Below are 25,706 nucleotides of genomic sequence, written 5' to 3'. Positions count from 1 at the left end.
GTCAAACATTCACAAATGCGATGTGAGGAACCATGGAGTCACTTCACTGCATGCTGTCATCATCCTCCACAAATCTAGCAACTATGAAGGCCTCTCGAACACGCCTGCCTTGTCTCACCAGTGCAAGGGCCTCATCCCCATCATCGTCATCTCCGAGGACTCCTCAGCCTCATTCCCGTTCGTGTCCTCCTCATCAGAGGAGACATGTAGCTCCTCCATCTCCTCCTCAGCCAGCTCCTCTCCCTGTTGGAGTGCCAGGTTGTAAAGGGTGCAGCAGATGACGACAATGTGTGACACCCTCTGCAGACTGTATTACAGGGCTCCACCAGATCAGCCCAGGCACCCGATCCTCCTCTTCAGTATCCCGATGGTCTGCTCCACCAAGTTGCGAGCTGCAGCATGAGCCTTGTTATACCATCGCTTTGCTGCAGTCTGAGGCTGCTGCATGGGTGTCATCAGCCACAGCCTCTGCGGGTAGCCCTTGTCCCTGAGCAGCCAACCCTGCAGCTCCTGTGGACCCTGGAAGACTCCAGGGATCTATGACCGACTGAGGATGTAGGAGTTGTACACACTCCCTGAAAACCGCACACACAGCTGCAGGATGCGTTTCTGGTGGTTGCACACCAGCTGCATATTCAGCGATTGGAATCCCTTGCAGTTGATGTAGTCCACCATGTGTTGCGATGGAGATCTGAGCACCATGTGAGTGAAGTCAGTCACACCCTGCACCTGTGGGAAACCTGAGATCTGGGCAAATACAATCGCTCCTGCATCCTGGCTGTCCTGGTCCCGGGCAAAATGCACAAAGTTGTGTGCCCTCCCAAAGATGGTATCCATGACCCCATGGATGCATTTGTGGGTAGAGGCTTGAGAGATCGCACAGAGGTCACCTGTGGAACCCTGAAATGAACCACTGGCATAGAAATTGAGCGCCATGGTCACTTTTACAGTTACTGGCAGTGGATGTCCTCCATGTCCCCGTGGTGCCAAATCTTGCAATAACTGTCAGATGTGAGGGACCAGTTCCCTAGAAGTTTGCAGTCTTCGGTGACACTGGTTCTTGGTTATCTGCAGGAATGAAAGGCGGCCTCTATAGACCCGGGGTGTCGCTAGGCGCCAGCCTGCAATGGCTCACTGTAGCTCTTGGGTGGCATGGGTGGGAGCCCCAGCCGTCCTTTCTTTCTAAGGTTGCTTCTCCTGCCTCTGTGCAGCCAGGAGCCTCAGTCACTCTCTCCTCTGTCTTCTTCACACTCTGTAGGCCATAAGGTACACAGCTAGTTCACCAGGCTTCATGATCCTAATGTACATCTCCTGCAGGATGAAAGAGAGAGACACGTGGTGAGCATGGGTGCACTAAGAACCTGTCCCGGTTAAGTGTGACAGCCCCTTAATGCTTCCTGGACAGTGCTGGCCACCGCTTGGATGGCCAGAGATTAATGCACTGTATGGCTGCCCTGTTAGCCTGAACCATGGGGGAGACTGGTCCAAGCAGGGATTCTGACATTGCAAGGGGCTGTGAGCACCTCCAGCAGTGACTGCTCCGTGGCCAGCTTTAGCGAGGAGATTGTACAATGTGTGCAGTCCAACTGCTCTGCAGTCCACTAAAATGTTCATGAATTTGCAGTCTGTGCCGGGGGTGGGTAGGGGGAGCTCTGGAGAACTTGGTGGCACTTTGATGCCTTTGCATTGCTTGAGTGGGCAGATAGGCTAGGAGCCCGACTCCTCATATCAATCATATCAATGTGGCTGCGCCTGAACTGTCTGAGTTGCAGAGGAATGCCCACTTTCTACAGGTTTCCTGAATGCACTTCCCTCGCCCACCCCCCCCACCCCGCACTCCCCCCCACCCCACCCCCCCCACGTACTCCCCCCCCCCCACCCCCCACCACCCCCACCCACCCCCACCCCGAATGCTTGGGCGCTATATTCAACGGCACAGCTGCCTTGCCCCCCCCCCCCCCCCCCACTGCCCCCGCCCACCACCAGCCACCTCAGAGGGCTGCCCTTAACCACCACTACCGCCACCCCCTCCCTCGCCAACAGTCACCTCAATGGCAAGGCTGCACTTTAAAGCAATGTCTAGACTTTAAACTTCATTCTTGTTTTCGAATCCTTCCATGGCCTCTGCCTTCTCCATCCCTGTGATCTCCTCCAACATTACAGCCCCCTGAAATCTCTGCACTCTCCCAATTCTGGCTGCTTGAATTTCCCCAATTTTTATTGCTCCTACCACACCCATTAATTGCCAAGGCCCTAAGCTGTTGAATTCCCTTCTTAAATTTCTCTACCCCTCTTTCTTTCTTTGAGACCCTTCTTAAAATCTATCTCTGACCAAGCTTTGGCCATCTGCCCTAATATCACCTTAAGTGACTCTGTCAAATTTTGCTTGATAATGCATGTAAAGCAACTTTTGTCATGTAAAGGTATTATATAAATGCAAATTGATGTTGCTGTCCTGAGAAAGTGAAATGCACTACGTTAATAGAACTCCTTTCTTTATTTCATTCTTTCTTCTATAAGTGATGAAGACCAACATCCAACCTTATCAATGACACTGTTGTGATTCTGATCCTGGTGCTTTTGTCTCCACTTGGGACTGGGATTCAATCTGGTGGGGAACAAGAGCATCATTAGTTTATTATATAAAGCAAAGTGCTAATAGTACAGATTCATATTGTTTAGCAATGCCATTGATTTGTGCTGGAAAATGCCCTAATGCAGGATAAAGTCAGAATTGGACTCCATTCTGCTCTCCTCCCATGGTCAAATAGCATGCTAACGCTCCACACCTTGGCTCATGCATGAACAATGGCTACTTGGGTGAAGTACTGAGGGGTTGCCAGTTCTTTAGAAGAACTCAAATGCCATCAGGGGAAGAATGATAAAAAAATAGACAAAGTAAAAAAGAACACTCATGATTGAGGCATTTTTAAAGTGATATGATTGGAAATTAGCACAACAATCACCATTGGTTTTGGTTTGTGCTGTTTAAAACACATGCATAGGTTGTGCCGATAGCCATGTGGCCTGATTCTAAGAGGCTTCCGGCAAAGAAGGAGATGATTTGGCTCATCGTGTCTGTTCCATCTCTTTGCTCAAGCAATCCAAAACTAATGTCCTTGTCTTGACCCTCTCCTGACTGTCCTATATCCTCCTTTGTTGGAAACATTAAATGTGCTTTCTGATTCTCCCAGTAGAAAACCATGACCATCAAGCTACTAATCATAGTTAATACCTTTCACTGTTTGGGACAAAGGCCTGCCTGGGTAAGTACAGGAAGATTGAAAGAAGATTGCTGTTCTACTCAGATTCAGTTAATTTGCTTAGGAGTAATGTTTAAAAATGGCTAGACACTGAAATTACAATGAATTATGGAGATGGATTCAAGTAAATAAAGAGCTCACCTCCCATATTTAATAGACGGTGGTAAATATGGCAGTTGATAATGGATTGCATCATTTGGTCTGAATTTTTAGCCCTTGCTCAACCAGCAGCTCATAAACTCCAGTTGGCTTAATCAGCTTTGGACATGCTACATAGTTTCCCATGACATTCTGACATTCTGTTCCATTTAATTAACTTTCATTCTTCCTGTTGTTAAAAAAAATCAGCAAAATAAAACACAATAGGTTACTTAAAAAAAACACTAAAATGTTTCTACGACGAACACTTCTGTCAGGAAAAGGGGTGAAGTATCGCTGGGGAAGGGGAGAGGGGTTGCATTGCTCTTGGCCCTGGGTTTTGCAAACAAAATAGACTTTTCTTTCTATCCAGTAGGAGGATCCACAAAAGGACACACCGTCTGCTCTCAGAAGGAATAGTATTCCTTGGAAGTAGCCAACAGAGAGGGTAAATATACCAGCAGTATACTAATTAGGAAAAACAAGAATGAATGCAAAATTCACACATTTTTTTCAAACCATGTTCGTTGATTGGCATAAAATTTTGAAATATTTTGAATTAATAGAATTAAATTATTCTACTTTTATGGAAAAGTATAAATACTTGAAGGGGGGCCAAGAGCAAGGAAGTGGGACTAATTGGGTAGCTCTTTCAAAGAACCTGCGCAGGGAAGTTGGACTGAATGGCCTCATTTATTTTTTTAATTCATTTGTGGGACGTGGGTTTCGCTGGCTGGGCCAGCATTTATTTCCCACCGCTAATTGCTCTTGAGAAGGTGGTGGCGAGCTGCCTTCTTGAACTGCTGCAGTCCATGTGGTGTAGGTACGCCCGCAGTGCTGTTGGTGCGTTAAGATTTCACAATTAGCGTCCTATTCAAAAGAATTTAAAATACCAAGCTTCACACTTTAGAGTGGATTTCCCTCCAATGTGCTTGGCTAGACAACATAGAGGAATCATAGGTGGATGACATCAAACATCCATCAAGGTACCTTTGTGAGTTCCCAATGAGAAACAAGGTGAGCTCCATTACAGGCCTGCGATCCTTCTTACCAAATATTCCTCTATATGGTGCGGGTGATTTATCACTAAACATAAATAATAAAACTGCCCCTTTGTTTCCCTGATTAATAACATCCAAACATACTGCATTTTAACACAATTTTAAGCACTCAAATTATTATTGTTCTAAACCTCATTCTTTTGAAGGCCTGTAACGGTTTAGTTGGCTAAGTGTGGAATTGAGTCATGGAGACTAGGAATGTCCAATTAGGTTTAATCTCAGAGTCATCCTGAGTTTCTGGAGTTTAGCTGGACAGCAACATGGGTGCTACAATTGGACTCTGCATCCCCCCTTAAAGGAAGACAAAGAAAATCATTCTGGGTTCTAGGTCCCAAATGCTATTTGGTGGCCTGCTGGAAAAATGCTCTTATGAGGATAGGATTGGACTCTGTTGCAATGCTCTCTAAAGTCAAATAGTTTGTCTAGGTTCACACATAAAGAATGGTCACTGGATGATGTGCTGTTGAACAGTATGCCAGCAAGAGTCGATGCCTTTGAAAGAAAAATGCTCATGGCCAAATAACTAAACTTTGTCCAAAGTAGGAGCCCTTATTTTCAAATCATCAGGAAGACACTACCATATTGTTACTGAAAGTTTTTAATCAGCTCATATCTTGTTTAATTTCATCAACAGTTACTTACTAATAGAAGAGAATAATGAATCATTCCAGCATTCAAAATGTTCAAAATGACAGGAAATAACAAATATCAATTCCAATTTTTTTTCAAACAATATTTGTCTTTCACAAGAAAGAATGTTTAATAAATCCACCCACACAAGAATGCTGCATCAATCAACAGCTGCCTAAGGATTTTATTATCATTTTAAAACATATTTTTGCTCTGAATTTACTAATAAACATTGTAACTCACAGTAGTTCTAGTTCAAATTATAATTTTGCAATAACAGATCGTGCTGATGTCCCTTACGTATTTATGACCTCTTCACCTCTGAAACCTAGGTTCAGACCAAACTCAGACTAAAGATACATTTGCACTGAGCTTTGCACAAATGCTAAACATGCAGTTTAAATACAAGTCAGGCCTCAGCCTGATTCTGGAGTAAATACAATCTGGACAGAGACTCCCTGGAAGCTGGGTGTAATCATATACGAACATAAGAGCAGAAGTGGCTCATCCAGCCCCTTGAACTTGTTCCACCATTCAATTAAATCATGGCTGATCTGGAACTTAACTTTATGTGACCAGTTTTGCCCGTTTAAGTTAATGCCTTTCATTAACAAAAATCTATCAACCTCAAATCAAAAATTAACAATAGATCAAGCATCAATTGCCAAATGTGGAAGAGAGCACCAAAGTTTTACTGCCTTTTGTGTATAGAAGTGTTTCTTAATTTCACTCCTGAAAGGTCTGGCTCTAATTTTTAGACTATACACCCCCAGTCCTATACTCCTCAAATAGCAAAAATAATTTCTCTGTATCTACCATATCTGTTCCTCTTAATATTTTGAAAACTTTGATCAAACCAATACTTAACCTTCTAAATTCTTGGCAATTCCAGCGTAGTATGTGTAATTTCCCCTTGTAATTTAACCCTTGGAGTCTAGGTATAATTCTAATGCACCTAAGTTGTACTTTCTCCAAGGCCAATAGGTTCTTCCCAAGGCGTGATGTCCAGAACTGCTCACAGTACTCCAGGTGTGGTCTAACTATTGCTTTGTATAGCTGGGCATGACTACGACTCTCTAGTATTCTATTCCTCTCAATACAAAATTCAGCAGTCCATTAGCCTTTTAGGATTATCTTCTGTCCCTGTTCCTGAAATGTTAACGATCTAAGTACCTGGATCCCCAAGTCTCTTTTGGATCACCTCTGGTTTCCAGTTTTTCACCATTTAGAAAGTAATCTGGCCTATCCTTTTTAGGCTCAAAATGGATGATCTCACATTGCCTATATTGAAATCCATTTGCCACAGTTTTGCCCATTCACTTAATTTATCAATATCTTTTTCGTAATCTTACACTTCCACCTACATTACTTACAATGCTGCCTATATCTTTGCACCAATGGCAAATTTGAGTATGTGGTTTTCTAACTCAAGATCTAAGTTGCTAATAGTTGTGAGTAGTTGAGGCCCCAACAGGTCCTTGCAAGACATGACTAGCACATCCTGCCCATTATTCTTACTCTCTGTCTCCTTCCACTCAGCATATTTCATAACAACATCAATAATTTACTTTCAATTTCATAAACCTCAACTTTAGTTAACATCTTTTTTATGAGGAACTTTATCAAAAGCCTCTGGAAGTCGGTATAAATAACATACATAGGCACTCCCCTGTTCACTACTTCAGTCACCTCTTTGTATCAATTTTGTCAGGTATGACCTGTTCTTTGCAAATCCATACTGGGTCTTTCTGATCAGCTGAAAATTTTCAAGGTTTTCACCTTGTCCTTAATTATAACCTCGAGCAATTTTCTGACATCCAATGTTAGGCTAATGGGTCCATAATTCCTTGATTTCCTTCTGATACCTTTCTTATAGTGAATTGTAAACGTTGACTGGGTGAGTTTGTGCAAGCAGGCATGAATCCAGGGCATAAATCCTCGTAATTAAATTAAAGACATAATCCAGCCACACTCATTGAGGGAGTTGATGTGGAAAATGGAAAAACTCATCCAGGTGTAAATCTTTGTGATGAGGATTTTTTTGCACTTTTCTGTTTATATAAATAAAGCAATATGAAAGAATTTATGTTTAAACCACTGATCTGTGTAGCATTTTAATAAACCATTGGTATCTTAGTACTAGCACCTTGATTTTAACCACTGCCACCCTGCCCCTCTGTACCTGACGACAATGGGCCGATTTGGGAAAAGTGTATAAGATGCTGGCATCAGCCTAGTCCTCTGATCCTCATTGGTCTTGTGCTGCACGCTAATTTTAATAGGTGTCCAGCTAAATCATCATGTCAGGCAGGAAATTCAAAAGTTGACAGAAAATTACATCTTTCAGCCTCCGACTTGATTTTAACCCTCACCAGGCCAGTTCACTGCCAGGAGAACCAGGCGTGAAGGAGCAGCAGCCCCAAGATGGCTGAAAAGGAATTGTACATTTTTACAGTCCCCTTCCGGGCCAGGAGCAGCAGGAGATGGCTTCCCTTTCCCACCTTGACCAAAATTGCCGATCAAACCCCCCTCCGCCCCCGCCGGATGGGCAATTAGTTGATGGAAATGGACAACCTGGTTCTCCAAAGAGTTTGTTCACAGGCCTAATGTGCTGGAGTCAAACTGAGAAGTGGTGGGTTGGAGGTGGCTTCCTGATGTTCTGTCAGTTTTGCCAGTTTTAACCTCCCAACTGCACCCAACCCCTACATGCGCCTCTACATTAAAATGCAGCCCACTGAATAATAGTCCTCAAATGGTTAAATCAGTTCATAGTCCAGCATTTAAGTTTTAAAATGTTTGAAAACTAAGATTAAGTAAATGACCTTGGAAGCGAACTTCAAGCATTGCAGCTCATTTTAAACATAAACAACATTCCTGTTACGGTCCTTGTGCTACAACAAGGGTAAAATTGAAATATTTATGATAAACATTTGAGCCCCAGTTTTAACTGGGATCCAGGCTAAGGCTGGTGAGGTGAGTCAGGCTTGCCAAAGTGACGTGCAGGCCATTCCTAGGCCTCTTTTAAGTATACTAGCCCCAACTTCCACCTGAAAACCAGTGTCAATAACGTCAGAGCAGCAAGGAGGAGGCGGACAAGAAAGTTGGGAGGTCACCTTTTGAAGTCTAACAATCTTTTGAGGGAAGAAATTCCTCCTCAAATCTGACTTATTTTTAAACTCTGCCCCCTAGTTCTATATTCCCCAGTGAGAGGTAACATCCTCTCAGCATCTTCACTGACACGGCCCCTCAGAACCTTATATGTTTCAATAAGATCACCTCTCATTCTTCTAAGCTCCAATGAGTTTAGGCACAACCTGCTCAATCTTTCCTCATAAGACAAAACTTCTCATCCCAGGAATCGGTCTGGTGAAACTTCTCTGAACTGCTTAACTCCTTAAGTAAGGTGACATCACACCCCCTCAGGCACAAGGTGAACTCTTCCAATCCCCCTGCAATTTAGCGATTCTGTCAGTCATAGGATCATAGAAAGTTTATGGCACAGAAAGAGGCCACTTGGCTCATTGTGTCTGTGGAGGTCGAAAAACGAGCACCCAGCCTAACCCCACTTTTCAGCATTTGGTCCTTAGCCCTGCAGGTTATGGCACTTAAAGGGCACATCCAGACAACTTTTAAATGAGTTGAGGTCCATCACACAGTAGCCGGGATTTTCCGTGCCCGTTGGCGCCAGGTGTGTTCAGTGGCATGAGCGGACTATATGGCACGATCGGTTTCACAATAGCGTGAAACCAGTTGGCGATTGCCCACTCAGACTGGCCGCATTTCCCGCAATCGGAATACAGGAACGCATTGTAATACATCTGCATATCATTATGAGGCCTGCTCGCCGGAATTGTCCCCGGACCCCGCTGGATCATCCGCCCACGTCGGCGGGAAAGCACACCGACGTGTTTCACAATAGCATTTAAAAGGTGTGCACTTGGTGGGCTGCACTTTGAGGGGAAGTCGGAGGTGAGTGCACAGTAACGATGCACAGCGCTCACCAGGATGGACTCTTGGGCTTCAATCTTGAGGCACGTTGGGTGGGGGGGCGGGCGGGGCCGGTGCAAAGGCAGCCCTGCGGTTGAACGTAGCACACAAGCATTTGGGGTGGGGGAAGGTGTGCAAGGGAAGTGGCCATACATTAGGGACACCTGATATAAAGTGACCATTTCTCTGCAACTGAGACAGTTCAGAAGCAGCCATTGATATGACTGGAGGTGGGCTTTGAGCTTATCTGCCCACTCAAGCAACGCAGAGGCATGAAACTGCCAGCAAGTTCTCCAGATCTTTTCACCTGTTGAGCACAGACTGCAAAGTATTGAGCGCTTTAGTGGGCTGCAGAACAGTTGGGCGACTCGGCACATTGTATAATCTTGCTAAAGCTGGCTGTGGAGCAGTCACTGATGGAGGTGCTCACAGCCTCTTGCAACGTCAGCATCCCATTTTGGAACAGCCTCCCCCATGGTTCAACGAACAGCGCAGCCTTGCAGTGTGGGTTAGGAGAATGCCTGCGCCTGAGCTGAGAGCACAGCCTGCAGTCCAATGGGAAAATATGCCTCCAATTGGTCAGGTGGAGTGGGGGGAAGGTAGGTGGGGTTTTGGGCAGCCATGCAGCGCACTAATCTCTGGCCATCCAAGTGGTGGCCAGCACTCTCTGTGATGCATTAAGGGGCCTTCACACTTAAACAGATCAGGTTCTTAGTACACCCATGCTAACCAACGCGCCTCTCGCTTTCATCCCGCAGGAAAAGTAAATCAGGATCATGGAGCCTGGTGAACTAGCTTAGCGATACCCAGGGCCTATAGACACTGCCATTCATTCCTGCAGATGACCGAGAACCAGGGTCGATGAAAAATGGGCATGCCTAGGGAACTGGTGGTCACATCTGCCACCTGCTGCAGGATTTGGCGCCACGGGGGCATGGAGGGCATCCATTGCCAATGGCCATGAAAGTGACAGTGGTGCTCATTTTCTACGCCAGTTGCTTCTTTCAGGTGATCTCTGTAGGATATCACAAGCCTCCACCTACAAATACAACCATGGGGTCACGGATGCCATCTTCACAAGGGCACACAACTTTTTGCATTTTTCCCAGGACCAGGACAGCCAGGATGCAAGAGTGATTGGATTTGCCCAGATCCCAGGTATTCCACAAGTGCAGGGTGCCACCGTCTGCACTTAAGTAACGCTCAGATCACCGCCACAACATGCGGTCAACTACATCAACCATAAGGGCTTCCATTCACTAAATGTGCAGCCGATGTGCGACCACCAAAAATGCATCCTGCAGGTCTGCGCACGGTTTCCAGGGAGTGTGCATAACTCCTACATTCTCAGTTGGTCACAGATCCCTGACAGGTCAGGTGCTTCTAAAGTTTCATGGCTCAGTTTCATGGCAAGTGAGCTGCCCTTGGCCGCACAGGAGTCCACAGACTGATGACATCTGTGTGGTGGTCTCAGATTGCAGCAGAGCAAAGGTATAACAAGGCTCATGCTGCATCAGTCCAGGGAGTGTGAGGCCGGACCATCACTGCGATCTGAAGGCTGCATAAAGCACAGAGAAGAGGCCCTGAACTGAGACACCTGCCTTTATCTTGTGCAGAAAGGTCTCACATCTGAGTGACAAGAACGCTGCTCATCAGGACAAGGGGCCATAGGCAGGGAGACGTTCTTGGGAGTTTATTGACAACAGTGAACAGTATGTACAAGTGATCTACATCCGTGCCCAGGCTGTACAACAAATCTGCCTTAACTTTCCTAATCCTGCTGCTACGTCTTGGACATCCACAGACATACACAGTGGAGGTGGAGGCAGACTGCTGACTGCTACCCCGTGTTTGTGATGACTTTGGTGGGTGTCCTCTGGAGGGCTGAGACCTGGAGGGCTCCGGCCTGCTTTCGGGGCCCTGCTGTGTGGCAATGGCATCCTCCTTGGCCTGTGGAGCTGGAGCTGCTGAGGTCACAGGAAGAGGGGGCTCGGATGGGCCTGGCAATCCTGGAGTCACCTGGATTGATGGCCCTGGGGGGAGGGGTGGGGGTGGGGGGGCACCTGCTGATCCTCCTCCCTTTGGGTGCCCAAGGGCCCCAGGCTGGCTCCTTGAGGAGAAGGGGTAGTTGGAGTGAGATTGAGCTGCCCCGCACCCCTTTCATGTACACACTGTTGGAGGCCAACTATGGCATCAGCGATGGATTTGAGCCCAGGCAGCAGTGCAGGAACGACGTCTTGGAGCAAGGTCTCCATGGTGGCCGCCATCCTACCAGTGTTGACCTTGGTGCGATGGCATGCTGGCGCTGTCACTTCAGAATGTAGGTGGATGGACTTCTCCATCATGCCTTTCAATCTGAGGAGTGCAGCGGACATCCCTTCCTGTTGTTCCGGAGCTTGCCTTTGCTGCACCAAAAACTGTGACACGACCGAGTCCAGAGGATCTTCATCTAACTCGGAGTCAGTAAATTTCTAGCCTCCAGCAGTCCTCTGAGTGCCGGACACCTGAGAAACCCCTGCCGCTGCCTGCTGTGGATCGGACTATGCGATGTGCTCACCAGATTGCGATCCCGAGGCTATTCTAAAGCTAGATCCCACAGAGGTGTGTGTCTCTGCGCTGGTGGAGGGTGTGGGTGAGTGCCATGACGGGACTTCAAGGAGGGTAACTCCAGATTCCTCTTCAGAGGTTTCTTTGGGGTTTGATTGGAGGTCCTGGGTCATGGACTCCATCGGCTGTTTCCCAGATGTGCCTGTGGAAGCAAGGGGATGCAATTAATGCATGGCTGTGGCCTATGAAACAGGACACATTACTCACAGCATGGTTGTCTGATGGGTGTTGTTCTGCTGGACCTCACTTGGTAGAGCACTACTGACCTCACCGTCAGCACAGGACCGGTCAAGATCATCACCGGCCAGCTGGATGGCTCTGTTTTCAAAGTCTGTGAGGACCTTGATTTCAGGCATCCCTCCACCAGTCTGCAACCTCTCCTTGAAACACCTATGCTCCAGGGAAGACCTTGCTTGATTGATAGGTCTGGCTCTCTGGCCTCTACTGTTAATTTCACAATGTATATTTGCACAACACAAAGGGGTTTCAAGTGCTTCCAGTTTCAACTATTGATACTTTAAAGAGTCTGGATGATTGACATTTTTATTGGCCTGTTGTAAAAAGGAACATTCTTTTAAGAAAGTGGAAAGTTATCAATGAATGAGTGCTTATTTTACACATCCTATTGTCACTATAGGGGTAATTGGTTCTATACAGTGTATATTGGGTGAATTGGCATGGATGTGCCATAGCATGGTCTGGGGATCATGAGGGGCCATACGGGATGAGTGGGGGCATAACTTGGCATGAGGCAGCATGAAGAGGAGCTTTTGAACTTTCCTTTCAAAAGGGTTTCTAATTCAGACTCTGACTCTTGACATCACTGAGGTATTGTGAAGCATGAGTATTTGAAAAGCTGGCCTGACTCCATGAAAATTGTGGAGACAGCCAGGGTGGGTATTCAGGGTGTGGGCTCATGGCATAAACTAGCCCGCACCCTTAAAAGGCAGCCCTGAAAATTAGAACCCTGGGAATGTGGTCAGGAATGTTAAAATCAGATCCCGGCCACCATTTTCACCCCTCCACAGAGTCTCCCCAACTCCATGAAAATCCAGCCCAACATTTCTGGTCAAGGACCTTTCTTCAAAACTGAAGGAAATGTAATAGGTTTTGTGCAAGTGAGAAGGGGGAGTGGACACGGAGGACAAAGGTGAAGGTCTGTGACAGGGTGGATGGCAGGAGAGATTAAATGACAAAAAGATTTACATAAATACGTACGAATATACAAACTAGGAGCAGGAGTAGGCCATTTGGCCCTTCAAGCCTGCTCCGCTATTCAATAAGATCATGGCTGACCTGATTGTAACCTCCCGCCTACCCCTGATAACATTTCACCCTTATCAAGAATATATCTAGCTTTGTCTTAAAAATATTCAAAGACTCTGCTTCCACCGCCAATTGAGGAAGAGAGTTCCAAAGACTCACAACCCTCTGAGAGAAAAAAAATTCTCCTCATCTCTGTCTTAAATGAGCAACCCCTTATTTTAAAACCGTGTCCCCTAGTTTTAGATTCTCCCACAAGATGATTCTCTCCACACCCACCTTGTCAATACCCCTTAGGACCTTAAAGGTTTCGATCAAGTCACCTCTTACTCTTCTAAACTCCAGTGAATACAAGCCTAACCTGTCCAACCTTTCCTCATCGGGCAACCCGCCCATTCCTGGTGTTAACCTAGTAAACCTTCTCTGAACTGCTTCTGATGCATTTACATTTTTCCTTAAATAAGGAGATCAATACTGTACACAGTACTCCAGATGTGGTCTCACCAGTGTCCTGTACAACTGAAGCATAACCTCCCTTCTTTTGCAATCAATTCCCCTCACAATAAAGGATACATTCTATTAGCTTTCCTTCATGGTGCAAGACACAAAAGGAGTAGTCATGGTTGCAGTAAAGATTTGTAGTAAGCAGACTTGACAAAGCAGAGTAAGAGATGGAGACATGTACACAGCGGGATGTAGGTGAATGCTCTATTGGCTTGCATAGGTCACTAAAGTGCTTCTTGCACTGAATCAGAGTGTGTTGACACTAGGCTCCTGCTGCTGACTCCTCCACTACCTTCAACTGCCTTCTTGGTCACATTCACAGGCTTCTTCCTTCCCTTTGTCAGGAAGAGTGTCTCTCTCTGACTCCTTGCAACACACAGCAACACATCCAGGGAAACATCACTGAAATGAAGTGCAGTCTTTGCCCATCTAAAATTCATACTGCCACTTGCTTCTCTTTTGTTCCCAACTCCAAACTCCTTCATATTGCACGCTTGGGATGTCGCTTTAAATACTGGAGCTGAGATTGTGTCTTGCAAGTCCACATCATGGTCCTGGCTAATGAAAGAATAGGAAATCCAGAAGTAAAATGTTAATGAGGTAGCTCAGGTAAAAGTCACTACATGCACTGCACTTACCCTTGGGTTTCCCCTGTTCTTTTGGAATACCCTGCTCTTAACACATCGCAAGATGAAAGGCGAGGCCAGTATTTCTGCACTAGAAATATGTGCTGAAATTCCCTACATAAAATTCCTCTGCCTCTTCATCTCCCTCACATACTTTAGTTATCCTTCTTAAAACCCACCTCTGTGACTGGTTTTTTTGGTTACGCCAACCACTCGCATTCATGCCACACAAGTGCCATGCAATGACCACCTCCAACAAGTTAGAATCTAACCATCTCCCACTGATGCCATCTCCTCACTGAATCTTTCAGCATCAACATACTGGAAGCTACCATTTACCAGAAACGTAACTGGATCAGCCATATAAATAGTGTGGCTGCATTAGCAGGTCAGAGGCTGTGAATTCTGTGGCGCGTAACTCATCACCGGACTTTCAAATACCTGTGAACCGCCTACAAGGCACAAGTCAAGAGCTTGATGGATTATTCGCCACTGGACTGGTCGAGTTCAGCTCCAGCAACACTCAAGAAACTTGACATCATCTAAGACAAAGCAGCCCACTTGATTGGCACCCCATCCACCACCTTAAACATTCAATCCCTCCACCATTGGCACACAGTGTACCATCTACAAAATGCACTGCAGCCATTCACCAAGACTCCTTTGTCAGCACCTTCCAAACCCACAGTCTCCACCGCTTAGAAGAACAAGGGCAGCTGGCTCATGGGAACACCACCACTCTTTATGTTACAAACCATTCTCACTTGGAACTACCATCCCTCCAATGCCATTGGGTCAAAACACTGGAACTACTTACCTAACAGAACTGTGGGTGTACCTACACCATATGGACTGCACGGTTCAAGAGGGTGGCTCACCACCACTTTCTCAAGAGCAATAAAAGATGGGCAACAAATGCTGGCCTAGCCAGCAGTGCCCACATCCCAAGAACAAATAAAAAAAACGTTGAAGTGGGAGAGAGCTTTTTCCAGGGGAAGACAAAGAAGGAAGTGGGGTTAGGAGGGTGAAGGGGATACAGATGGAAAATCATTCAAGGTAACTCTTAGTTGCTGATTTTTACCAGCTTACTGGAAATTATAGGCTGTGGAATAAAGTAAATAGTACAAACCTCCCACATTTATCTCAACACCTTTAAAATCAGCTGCAAGAACATAAAATGTAGCTCCAGTGGGTGAAAGAAAAGCGTCAATTTTGCTCAATGTTTAATTTTTCAAAGATGCTAAGTATTCAAAAGATTGGCCTGGATATTCTGTGAAGCAGCAATCATCATCAGATTGCCATTCCACTCAAACTTTTCCAAGCCTCAACACTGCTCCAAATTTCTCGCCAGGTCTTCCAAGCCCAGATTCTCCAAAAATGAAGAGCGCAGCATCCCTTGGAGGACTGCATCACAATGCTGTAGTGTCAGGGGGAAGACAAGACACTTTCCAAACCTACGATTACTACCACCTAGAAGGACAAGGACAGCAGATACATGGGACCACCACCACCTGGAAGTTCCTCTCCAAGCTACTCAGCATCCTGACTTGGAAATATATCACTGTCCCTTCACTGTTGCTGGCTCAAAATCAGGAATCCCCTCCCTGACAGCACTTTGGGTGTACCTACACAATGGGGACTGCAGCAGGTCAAGAAAGCAGCTCACCACCACCTCCTCTAGGGCAATTAGGGATGGGCAATAAATGCTGGTCGAGCCAGCGACGTCCACATCCCATTAAATGAATTTTTTTTAAAATGACCACTTTTTATGGCACTAGCTGCCGTATGGTTAGTTTAAAGGTCCAGTGCGAACAGTAGTGAATGGGTGAATGGATGAATGAGTGAATGGGTAGGGCGGTAAGATAGGTAGATGGATGAAGTAAAAGGTGGGTAGGGTGACAGGTGGGTGAGGTAGTAGGTGGGTAGGGTGGTAGGTGGATAGGGTGGGAGGTAGGTGCGCTGGCAGGTGAGTAGGATGGTAGTTGGGTGGGGTTTTCGGTGGGTCGGGGGGTAGTTGGGTCAGGGGCTAGTCAGGTTGTGTCGGGGGTTGGGGTTGTTCGGGGTCAGTGGGGTAGTTGGGTGGTCAGGTGGGGTAGTTGGGTTCGGCTGTATCAGGAGAGAGTTGGGGCGGAGCAGTTTCACAGGGGGTAGTCAAGGTGCAAGAGGGGTACTCAGTGGGTCGGATGGTGCTGGTAGGGGGTTCATTGTGAGCAATTGAGGGGTTAGTTCTGCCATTACCCAGGAGTTAGACTAGGATTTTTCTGATCAGCATTCTCTGGGTAACTATCTAGGTAAGTACCAAGGAACTTTCTGAAGTCTCTGACCCAAGCTCAGAGTTGAAGACTTTTGCAGAGGGCAATGCCATTGGAAGTTGAAACGTCCCAGGCAATTACCACAGAGGTCTGCATGTCAAGGCTTCCATGGGGTCCTGTCCAGCATCTTGGGTGGTACATCTGGTCGGAAATGATCTGGAGACCAGGAGATCTGGGCCATTAGGAACTAATTAATGTTAGTTTGAAGTGTCTGATCACTTATAAAATTAATTGGATATAATAACAATCAAAGGGGATTGAACCTTAATTTAAAAATACAAAATAGACCCTTTCATTCTATACCAGATTTTTATGGATATGAGGTGCTGTAGATACATAATCAGATTCAGCGTTGTCAGTTGTCCCTTTAAGTGGCTTGGTCACCTGCCTTTTATTTGCAGGAGCCTCTGATGCAGTGGCAGGTCCAGAGATTACAACAATGAAACTCCCTTTTGATCTCTCTGTCTTAAGCATGTACACTCCTATAAACTCTGCAAAGTTGGACTGAAGGAAACACAAGGTGAGGTGTTATTGGTTTGGATTGTAAACTGTTGTTTTCCACGATAGACATAACATGCAAAACAAAGAGGATCATGAAAGCCATTTGATGCAATCAATTCAACTTCTGTTCCTGTACCATTGGGGAATTAAAGAATGCATGTACACTAGCCCGCTTGCAAGAGGGAGGAAGGGCAATTTTTTCTTTACATAGAAAGATGGAGTTGATTTACTATCTATTTGTACTAACAGCAGAGAGATTATTTCTCCCCCACAGCCTCTCTTGTCTTATCTGACTAACCTGGTCTGTCTGAGTGTTACTTTTAAACAAACATCTCTATTAATAGACTCGAAGAAGTCAAAGGTCAACTTGCCAGATGTCTACCTGAATGACCAGATGTTGCTAACAAATGGGCTATTGTTTTGAGATGGAGGCAAAGCAATTGCCCATCCTGCATTTCTGTTGATAGATGACCGTGCAGCATGAGGCTGTCAGGAGAAATTCTCCACTCAGGCGGTCTTCTGCCCAAAATACACTGAAAATGTTCATGTTTAAGTCATTTGAATGGCCACAGAATCTCCAACAGATGTATGAATTTTAACTTTGAAAAATTAATTTCTTTGGAAGATTAGGAATATTATATGGCAGAATGAGTTTTCTGGCATCAGAAGAGAACATTACTGTATATTCATTCATTTTCAAACTGTATGAGAAGTTGGTTTACCCAAGCTTGTTGTGCATATAATCCCCTTTAACAGAAATATATCCATGGCTGTTACATATCATTAATTGATAGATAAATTCAAATTCAGACATAGTTATACCGGCCATTAGCAGGTTTGTGTTATGAATGCATTTCTGTAGGGAATACAATTGGTCAAGCCAAAATGATGTTAGAGTTGCAGAAAATTACAGGTAACTGCTTTGAACCTTAAATTCTATTGGGGTACCTTAAAATTCTCAAAAGGATTTGCTGGCGGAGCCAAAGAGAGCCTGGCAGAGCCAAAAAGTGCCAAGCAGAGCCTAACAGAGCCTTGCAGATACAAACAGAGCATGGCAGATCCAAACAGAGCCAAACAGTGACAAGCAGAGCCAAACAGATGCAAACAGTGCCTGGCAGAGCCAAACAGAGCCTGGTGGAGACAAGCAGAGCCAAACAGAGACTGGCAGAACTAAACAGAGCCTGGCAGACCCAAGCAGAGCCAAACAGAGAGTGGCAGGGCCAAACAGAGCCAAACAGAGCCTGGCAGAGCCAAACACAGCCAACCAGAAGCAGGCAGAGGCAAACAGACACTGGCAGAGCCTTGCAGAGCCAAACTGAGCCAAACAGAGCCTGAAAGAGCCAAGCAGAGCCAAACAGTGCCAAGCTGAGCCAAACAGAGCATGGCAGAGCCAAACAGAGCCTGGCAGAGCCAAACAGAGCGTGGTATGGCTAAGCAGAGCCAAACAGAGCTAAACATAGCCTGGTAGAGCCAAAGAGAGCCTGGCAGAGCCAAAGAAAACCTGGCAGAGCCAAACTGAGCCAAACAGAGACTAACCGATGCAAACAGAGCGAAACAGAGCCAAACAGAGCCTGGCAGAGCCAATCCTGGCAGATCATGGCAAAGCCTAACAGAGCGTAACAGTGCCAAGCAGAGCCAAACAGAGACCGGCAGTGTCAAATAGTGCTTGGCAGAGCCAAACAGATCCTGGCAGAACAAAGCAGAGCCAAACAGAGCCAAACATATGCTGGCAGAGCCAAACAGAGCCAAACAGAGACTGCCAGAGCCAAACAGAGCCACACAGGGCTTAACAGAGCCAAGCAGAGCCTGGCAGAGCCAAAGGGAGCCATACAGAGCCTGGCAGAGCCAAACAGAGTCAAACAGAGCCAAACATATCCTGGCAGAGCCAAACAGAGCCTGGCAGTGCCAAAGAGAGCCTAGCAGACCCAAACTTGAATGGCAGAGACAAACTTTAGCCAAAGAGAGCCTGGCAGTGACAAAGAGAGCCTGGCAGACACAAACTTGAATGGTAGAGACAAACAGAGCCAAACAGGGCCTAACAGACCCAAGCAGAGCTAAATAGAGCCAAACAGTGCCTGGCAGAACCAATCAGAGCCAAACAGAGCCTGGCAGAGCCAAGCATGGCCAAACAGAGCCAAAGAGAGCCTGGCAGAGCCAAAGAGAGCCTGGCGGAGCCAAACAGAGACTGCCAGAGCCAAACAGGGCTTAACAGAGCCAAGCAGAGCCTGGCAGGGCCAAAGGGAGCCATACAGAGCCTGGCAGAGCCAAACAGATTCAAACAGAGCCAAACATATCCTGGCAGAGCCAAACAGAGCCAAACAGAGCCTGGCAGTGCCAAAGAGAGCCTGGCAGACCCAAACTTGAATGGCAGAGACAAACAGAGCCAAAGAGAGCCTGGCAGTGACAAAGAGAGCCTGGCAGACCCAAACTTGAATGGTAGAGACAAACAGAGCCAAACAGGGCCTAACAGACCCAAGCAGAGCTAAATAGAGCCAAACAGTGCCTGGCAGAACCAATCAGAGCCAAACAGAGCCTGGCAGAGCCAAGCATGGCCAAACAGAGCCAAAGAGAGCCTGGCAGAGCCAAAGAGAGCCTGGCGGAGCCAAACAGAGACTGCCAGAGCCAAACAGGGCTTAACAGAACCAAGCAGAGCCTGGCAGGGCCAAAGGGAGCCATACAGAGCCTGGCAGAGCCAAACAGATTCAAACAGAGCCAAACATATCCTGACAGAGCCAAACAGAGCCAAACAGAGCCTGGCAGTGCCAAAGAGAGCCTGGCAGACCCAAACTTGAATGGCAGAGACAAACAGAGCCAAAGAGAGCCTGGCAGTGAAAAAGAGAGCCTGGCAGACCCAAACTTGAATTTTAGAGACAAACAGAGCCAAACAGGGCCTAGCAGACCCAAGCAGAGCTAAATAGAGCCAAACACCACCTGGCAGAACCAATCAGAGCCACACAGAGCCTGGCAGAGCCAAGCATAGCCAAACAGAGCCAAACGGAGACAGGCAGTGCCAAACACAGCCAGGCAGAGCCAGTGAGAGTGAAGCAGAGCCAAGCAGAGCCATACAGAGCCTGCCGGATCCAAACAGAGCCAAACAGTGCCAAACGGAGCCAAACAGCTAGGCAGTGCAAAACAAAATTCCGGCAGAGCCAATCAGAGCAAAGCAGAACCAAACGGAGCCAAACAGAACCTGGCAGATCCAAACAGAGCCAAATAGAGCCAAACAGAGCCTGGCAGAACCAAACAGAGCCAAAGAGAGCCAGGCAGAGCCACACAGAGCTGGGCAGAGCCAGACAGAGACTGGCAGAGACTAACAGAGCCAAACAGAGGCAAATAGGTCCAAATAGAGCCTGGCAGAGCCAAGAAGAGCCAAGCAGTAACTGGCAGATACAAACAGTGCCAAATAGAGCTAAACAGAGCCAAGCAGAGCCTGGCAGAGCCAAATAGAGCCAAACAGAGCCAAATAGGTCCAAATAGAGCCTGGCAGAGCCAAGAAGAGCCAAAGAGAGCCTGGCAGAGCCAAAAAGAACCAAACAGAGTGTGGCAGTGCCAAACAGAGCCTGGCACAGACAAACAGAGCCTGGCCGAGATTGGTAGAGCCTGGCAGAGACAAACGGAGCCTGGCAGAACGAAACAGAGACTGGCAGAGCCAAACAGAGCCAAATGGAGCCTGGCAGAGTCAAACAGTGCCTGACATAGTGAAACAGAGCTAACCAGAGACAAACATTGATAAACAGAGCCTGGCAGATCGAAACAGAGCCAAACTGAGCCTTGTAGAGCCAAACAGAGCCAAACGGAGCCTGGCAGAACCAAAAAGAACCAAACAGAGCCCTTTAGGTCTAAATAGAGCCTGGCAGAGCCAGGATGAGCCAAACAGAATCTGGCAGAGCCAAACAGTGCCAAATAGAGACAAACAGAGCATGGCAGGTACAAACAGAGCCAAACAGAGCCAAGCATAGACGAACAGAGGCAAACAGAGACAAACAGAGCCAATGTGAGCCTGGCAGAGCAAAACAGAGCTGGTAGAGCCAAACAGATCCTGGCAGAACCAAGCAGAGCCAAACAGAGCCAAACCTACCATGGCAGAGGCAAACAGAGCCAAAGAAAGCCTGGCAGAGCCAAACAGAGACTAGCAGAGCCAAAGAGAGCCTGGTTTAGCTAAACAGAGCCAAACAGAGCCAACCAGAGCCAAACAGACACAAACAGGGACTGGCAGAGCCCAGCAGAGCCAAAGAGAGCCTGGTTTAGCTAAACAGAGCCAAACAGAGCCAACCAGAGCCAACCAGACACAAACAGGGACTGGCAGAGCCCAGCAGAGCCAAAGAGAGCCAAACAGAGTCTGGCAGAGCCAAATAGAGCCAGGCAGATCATGGCAGAGCTTAACAGAGCCAAAAAGAGCAAGGCAGTGCCAAACAAAGCCAGGCAGAGCCAATCAGAGCAAAACAGAGCTAAACGGAGCCAAACAGCGCCTGGCAGAGCCAAACAGAGACTGGCAGAGCCAAACAGAGCCTGGTTTAACCAAACAGAGCCAAACAGAGACAAACAGGGACTGGCAGAGCCCAGCAGAGCGTTAAGAGAGCCTAACAGAGTCTTCCAGAGTCAAACAAACCCTGGCAGATAAAAACAGAGCCAAACAGTACCAAACAGAGGCAAACAGAGACTGGCAGAGTCAAACAGAGCCTGGCAGAAAAAACAGAGCCTGGCCGAGATTGGCAGAGCCTGCTGGAGACAAACAGAACCTGGCAGAGCCAAGCAGAGCCAAACAGAGGCTAGCAGAGCCAAACAGAGCCTGGTTTAGCAAAACAGAGCCAACCAGAGCCAAACAGAGACAAACAGGGACTGACAGAGCCCTGCATAGCCAAAGAGAGCCAAACAGAGTCTGGCAGAGGCAAGCAGATCCTGGCAGATACAAACAGAGCTAAACAGCACCAAACAGTGCCAAACAAACAGAGCCTGGCAGAGACAAACAGAGCCACACCGAGCCAAACAGAGGCTGATAGAGCCTAACAGAAACAAAGAGAGCAGAACAGCGCCAAATAGGGCCAAACAGAGGAAAAAAGAGCCTGGCTGAGCCAATAAGAATCTGACAGAGTCAAACATAGCCAACCAGAGCCAAACAGAGCCTGGCAGAGCCAAGCAGAGCCAAGTAGTACCTGGCAGAGCCAAACAGTACCAAACAAAATGAAGTAGAGCCAAACAGAGACAAACAGAGGCAAACAGAGCCAAACAGAGTCAAATAGATGCTGGCAGAGCCAAACAGAGGCAAACAAAGACAAACAGTGCCTGTCAAAGTCAAGCAGAGCCAAACAGAGCCATGCAGAGCCTGGCAGAGCCAAACCGAGGCAAACAGAGCCTGGCAGAGACAAAAAGAGCCAAACAGAGCCTGGCAGAGACAAACAGAGGCAAACAGAGCCTGGCCAAGATTGGCAGAGCCTGGCAGAGACAAAGGGAGCCTGGCAGAGCAAAACAGAGGCTGGCAGAGCCAAACAGAGCCAAATAAAGCCTGACAGAGTCAAACAGAGCCTGGCATAGCCAAACAGAGCCAACCAGAGCCAAACATTGACAAACAGGGGCTGGCAGAGCACAACAAAGCCGAAGAGAGCCAAACAGATCCTGGCAGACACAACCAGAGCCAAACAGTGCCAAACAGAGCCAATCAGAGTGTGGCAGAGCAGAACAGAGCCAGGCAGAGACACAGAGAGCCAAACATAGTGAAACTTAGCCTGACAGAACCAAAGAGAGCAGAACAGAGCCAAACAGGTCCAAACAGAGAGAAAAAGGGACTGGCAGGGCCCAGCAGAGCCAAAGAAAGCCAAATCCAAGTCTGGCACAGGCAGAGAGATCCTGGCAGATAGAAAACAGAGCCAAACAGCACCAAACAGAGCCAAACAGAGCCAAACAGCACCAAACAGAGACCAACAGAGCCAAACAGAACCTGGCAGAGCCAAGCAGAACCAAACAGAGCCAAACAGAGCCACACAGAACCTGGCAGAGCGAAACAGAGCCAAACCGAGCCAAACTTTCCCAAACTGAAAATGGCAGAGGCCAATAGAGCCAAGCAAGCCTGGCAGAGCCAGTAAGAGCCAAACAGAGCTAACCAGGACCAGGCAGAGCCAAACAAAACCAAACAGAGCCAAATATAGGCAAAGAGTGCCAAACAGAGCACGGCAGGGGCACAATGAGCCAAACAGAGACAAACAGAGCCCGGCACAGCCAAATAGAATCTAGCAGAGCCAAACCGTGCCAAACACGCCTGGCAGAGCAACACAGAAACATACAGAGCCAAAAAGACACTGGCAGGGGCAAACAGAGCCACACAGAGCCTGGCAGAGCCATACAGAGCCAAACAGACCCTAGCAGAGCCATACAGAGCCAAATAGAGCCAAACGGAGACAAACAGTTCCCGGCAGAGCCAAACAGAACCTAGCAGAGCCAAACTGTGCCAAACATGCCTGGCAGAGCCAAGCAGAGCCAAACAGAGCAAAAGAGTGCCTAGCAGAGCCAAACCGAGCCAATCATAGCCAAACAGAGCCATACAGAACCTGGCAGAGCGATACAGAGCCAAACCGAGCCGAACTTTCCCAAACTGAAAATGGCAGAGGCCAATAGAGCCAAGCAAGCCTGGCAGAGCCAATAAGAGCCAAACAGAGGCAACAGACACTGGCAGAGCGAAACAGAACCAAACAGAACCTGGCAGAGCCACACAGAGCCAAACAGAGCTACATAGAGCCTGGTGTTGCCAAAAAGAGCCAAAGCGAACCAAACATAGCCAAACAGACCCTTGCAGAGGCAAACAGATCCACACAGAGCCTGGCTTTGCCAAACAGAGCCAATCGAGCCCTGGCAGAGACAACAGAGCGAACCAAAGACAACCAGAAAGTGGCAGAGGCCAAGAGAACCAAACAGAGCTTGGCAGATCCAAAAATAGCCAAACGGAGCCAACCAGAGCGTGACAGAACCAAGCAGAGCAAAACTGGAAAACAAAACAAAAATAGAATTACCTGGAAAAACTCAGCAAGTCTGGCAGCATCGGCGGAGAAGAAATCAGTCAACGTTTCGAGCCTCCATGGCCCTTCGGCAGAACTGGGCCTGGCAGAGCCAAACAGATCCAATCTGGGCCTGGCAGGGGCAAACAGAGCCAAATAGAGCCTGTCAAACCCAAATAGAAACAAACACAGTCAAAGAGAGCAAAGCAAAGCCAAATAGTGCCTGGCAGAGCTACAAAGAGCCAAACATAGGCAAACAGAGCCGAGCAGTGCCACACAGAGCCAAACCGAGCCTAGCAGAGACAAGCAGAGCCTAGTAGAGCCGAACAGAGCAGAAAAGAGTCTGGCAGTGCCGATCAAAGTCAAAGAGAACCAAACAGAGTCAATAAGAGCCAAAGGGAGCCAATGGAACCAAACAGAGACAAAAAGAGTCTGGCTGAGCATAACAGAGCAAAACTGATGCTGGCAGAGCCAAACAGAGCCTGGCAAATCCATACAGAGCCAAACAGAGCCAAACAAAGCCTGGTGGAGTGATACAGAGACAAACAGAGCCAACCAGACACTGACAGAGACATAAAGAACCAAACAGAACCCAGCAGAGCCATACAAAGCCAAGTAGGGCTACGTAGAGCCTAGTGTTGCCAAGCAGAGCAAAACCGAACCAAACAGAGCCAAGCAGACACTGGCTCGTGCAAACAGAACCAAACAGAACCTGGCAGATCCAAGCAGAGCCAAAAAGAGCCTGGCAGAGCCATACAGTACCAAACAGAGCCAAACAGAACCTAGCTGAGACATACAGATTCAAACAGAGCCAAACAGACCCTGGCAGAGCCAAACAGAGCCGAACAGAGCCAAACAGAGTCAGACAGACACTGGATGAGGCCAACAGAACCAAACAGGCACAAGCAGAGCCAATCAGAGACCAATTGGCCCTGGCAGAGCCAAATAGAGCCAAACAGAGCCAAACAGCGTCAAACAGACCCTGGCAGAAGCCAATAGAGCCAATCAAGCCTGGCAGAGCCAGTAAGCACCAAACAGAGCCAACCAGAGCCTGGCAGAGCCAAACAGAGCTCAACAGAACCAAACAGAGACAAACAGACCGAGGATGAGGCTAGCAGAACCAAACAAGCCTGGCAGAGCTAATAAGAGCCAAACAGAGCCATCCAGACACAGGCAGAGCCAAACAGAACCCAGCAGAGCCACACAGAGCCACACAGAGCTACATAGAGCCTGGTGGCGCCAAACAGATGCAAACCAAACCAAACAGACCCTGGCAGAGTCAAACAGATCCAAACAGAGCCTGGCAGAGCCAAACAGAGCCAAACGAACCCTGGCAGAGCCAAACAGAGCCAAACAGAAACAAGCAGAGGACAACAGAACCAAACAGATGCTAGCGGAGCCATACAGAGCCAAACAGAGCCAAACAGCCCCTAGCAGAGCCATAGAGAGTCAAACAAGGCCAAATAGACCCTGGCAGAGCCAAACAGAGTGGAACAGAACCAAACAGTGTCAATCAGACCCTGCCAGAGGCAAACAGAGCCTAACAGACCCTGGCAGAGGCAAACAGAGCCAAACAGAGCCTGGCAGAGCCAAACAGAGCCAAACAGACACTGGCAGAGCCAAACAGAGCCAAACAGAACCAAACAGAACCTGGCAGACCCAAGCAGAGCCGAACAAGCCTGGCAGAGCCAATAAGAGCCAAACACAACCAAACAGAGACTAGCAGAGCCACACAGAGCCAAACAGAGCAACATAGAGCCTTGGTGTTGCCAAAAAGAGCCAAACTGAACCAAACAGAGCATAACAGACCCTGCCAGAGGCAAACAGA

At 47.6% G+C, this 25,706-nt stretch overlaps 1 long non-coding RNA gene across 1 annotated transcript in view; it reads right to left on the bottom strand.

Annotated features, from left to right (window-relative positions):
- Positions 1 to 2,577: 2,577 nt before the first annotated feature.
- Positions 2,578 to 25,706, bottom strand: part of LOC144683266 (uncharacterized) — a 90,826-nt gene continuing 67,697 nt past the window's right edge. The window contains exon 3 of the long non-coding RNA XR_013577214.1: positions 2,578 to 2,608. This is a non-coding gene — a long non-coding RNA (uncharacterized LOC144683266). The remainder of the gene's footprint in view (positions 2,609 to 25,706) is intronic.

The sequence above is a fragment of the Cetorhinus maximus genome, chromosome 8 (assembly GCF_964194155.1).
Source record: "Cetorhinus maximus chromosome 8, sCetMax3.hap1.1, whole genome shotgun sequence".
Classification (NCBI taxonomy): domain Eukaryota; kingdom Metazoa; phylum Chordata; class Chondrichthyes; order Lamniformes; family Cetorhinidae; genus Cetorhinus; species Cetorhinus maximus.
Note: the sequence above shows the minus strand (reverse complement) of the source record. Positions and strands in the feature narration are given on the sequence as shown.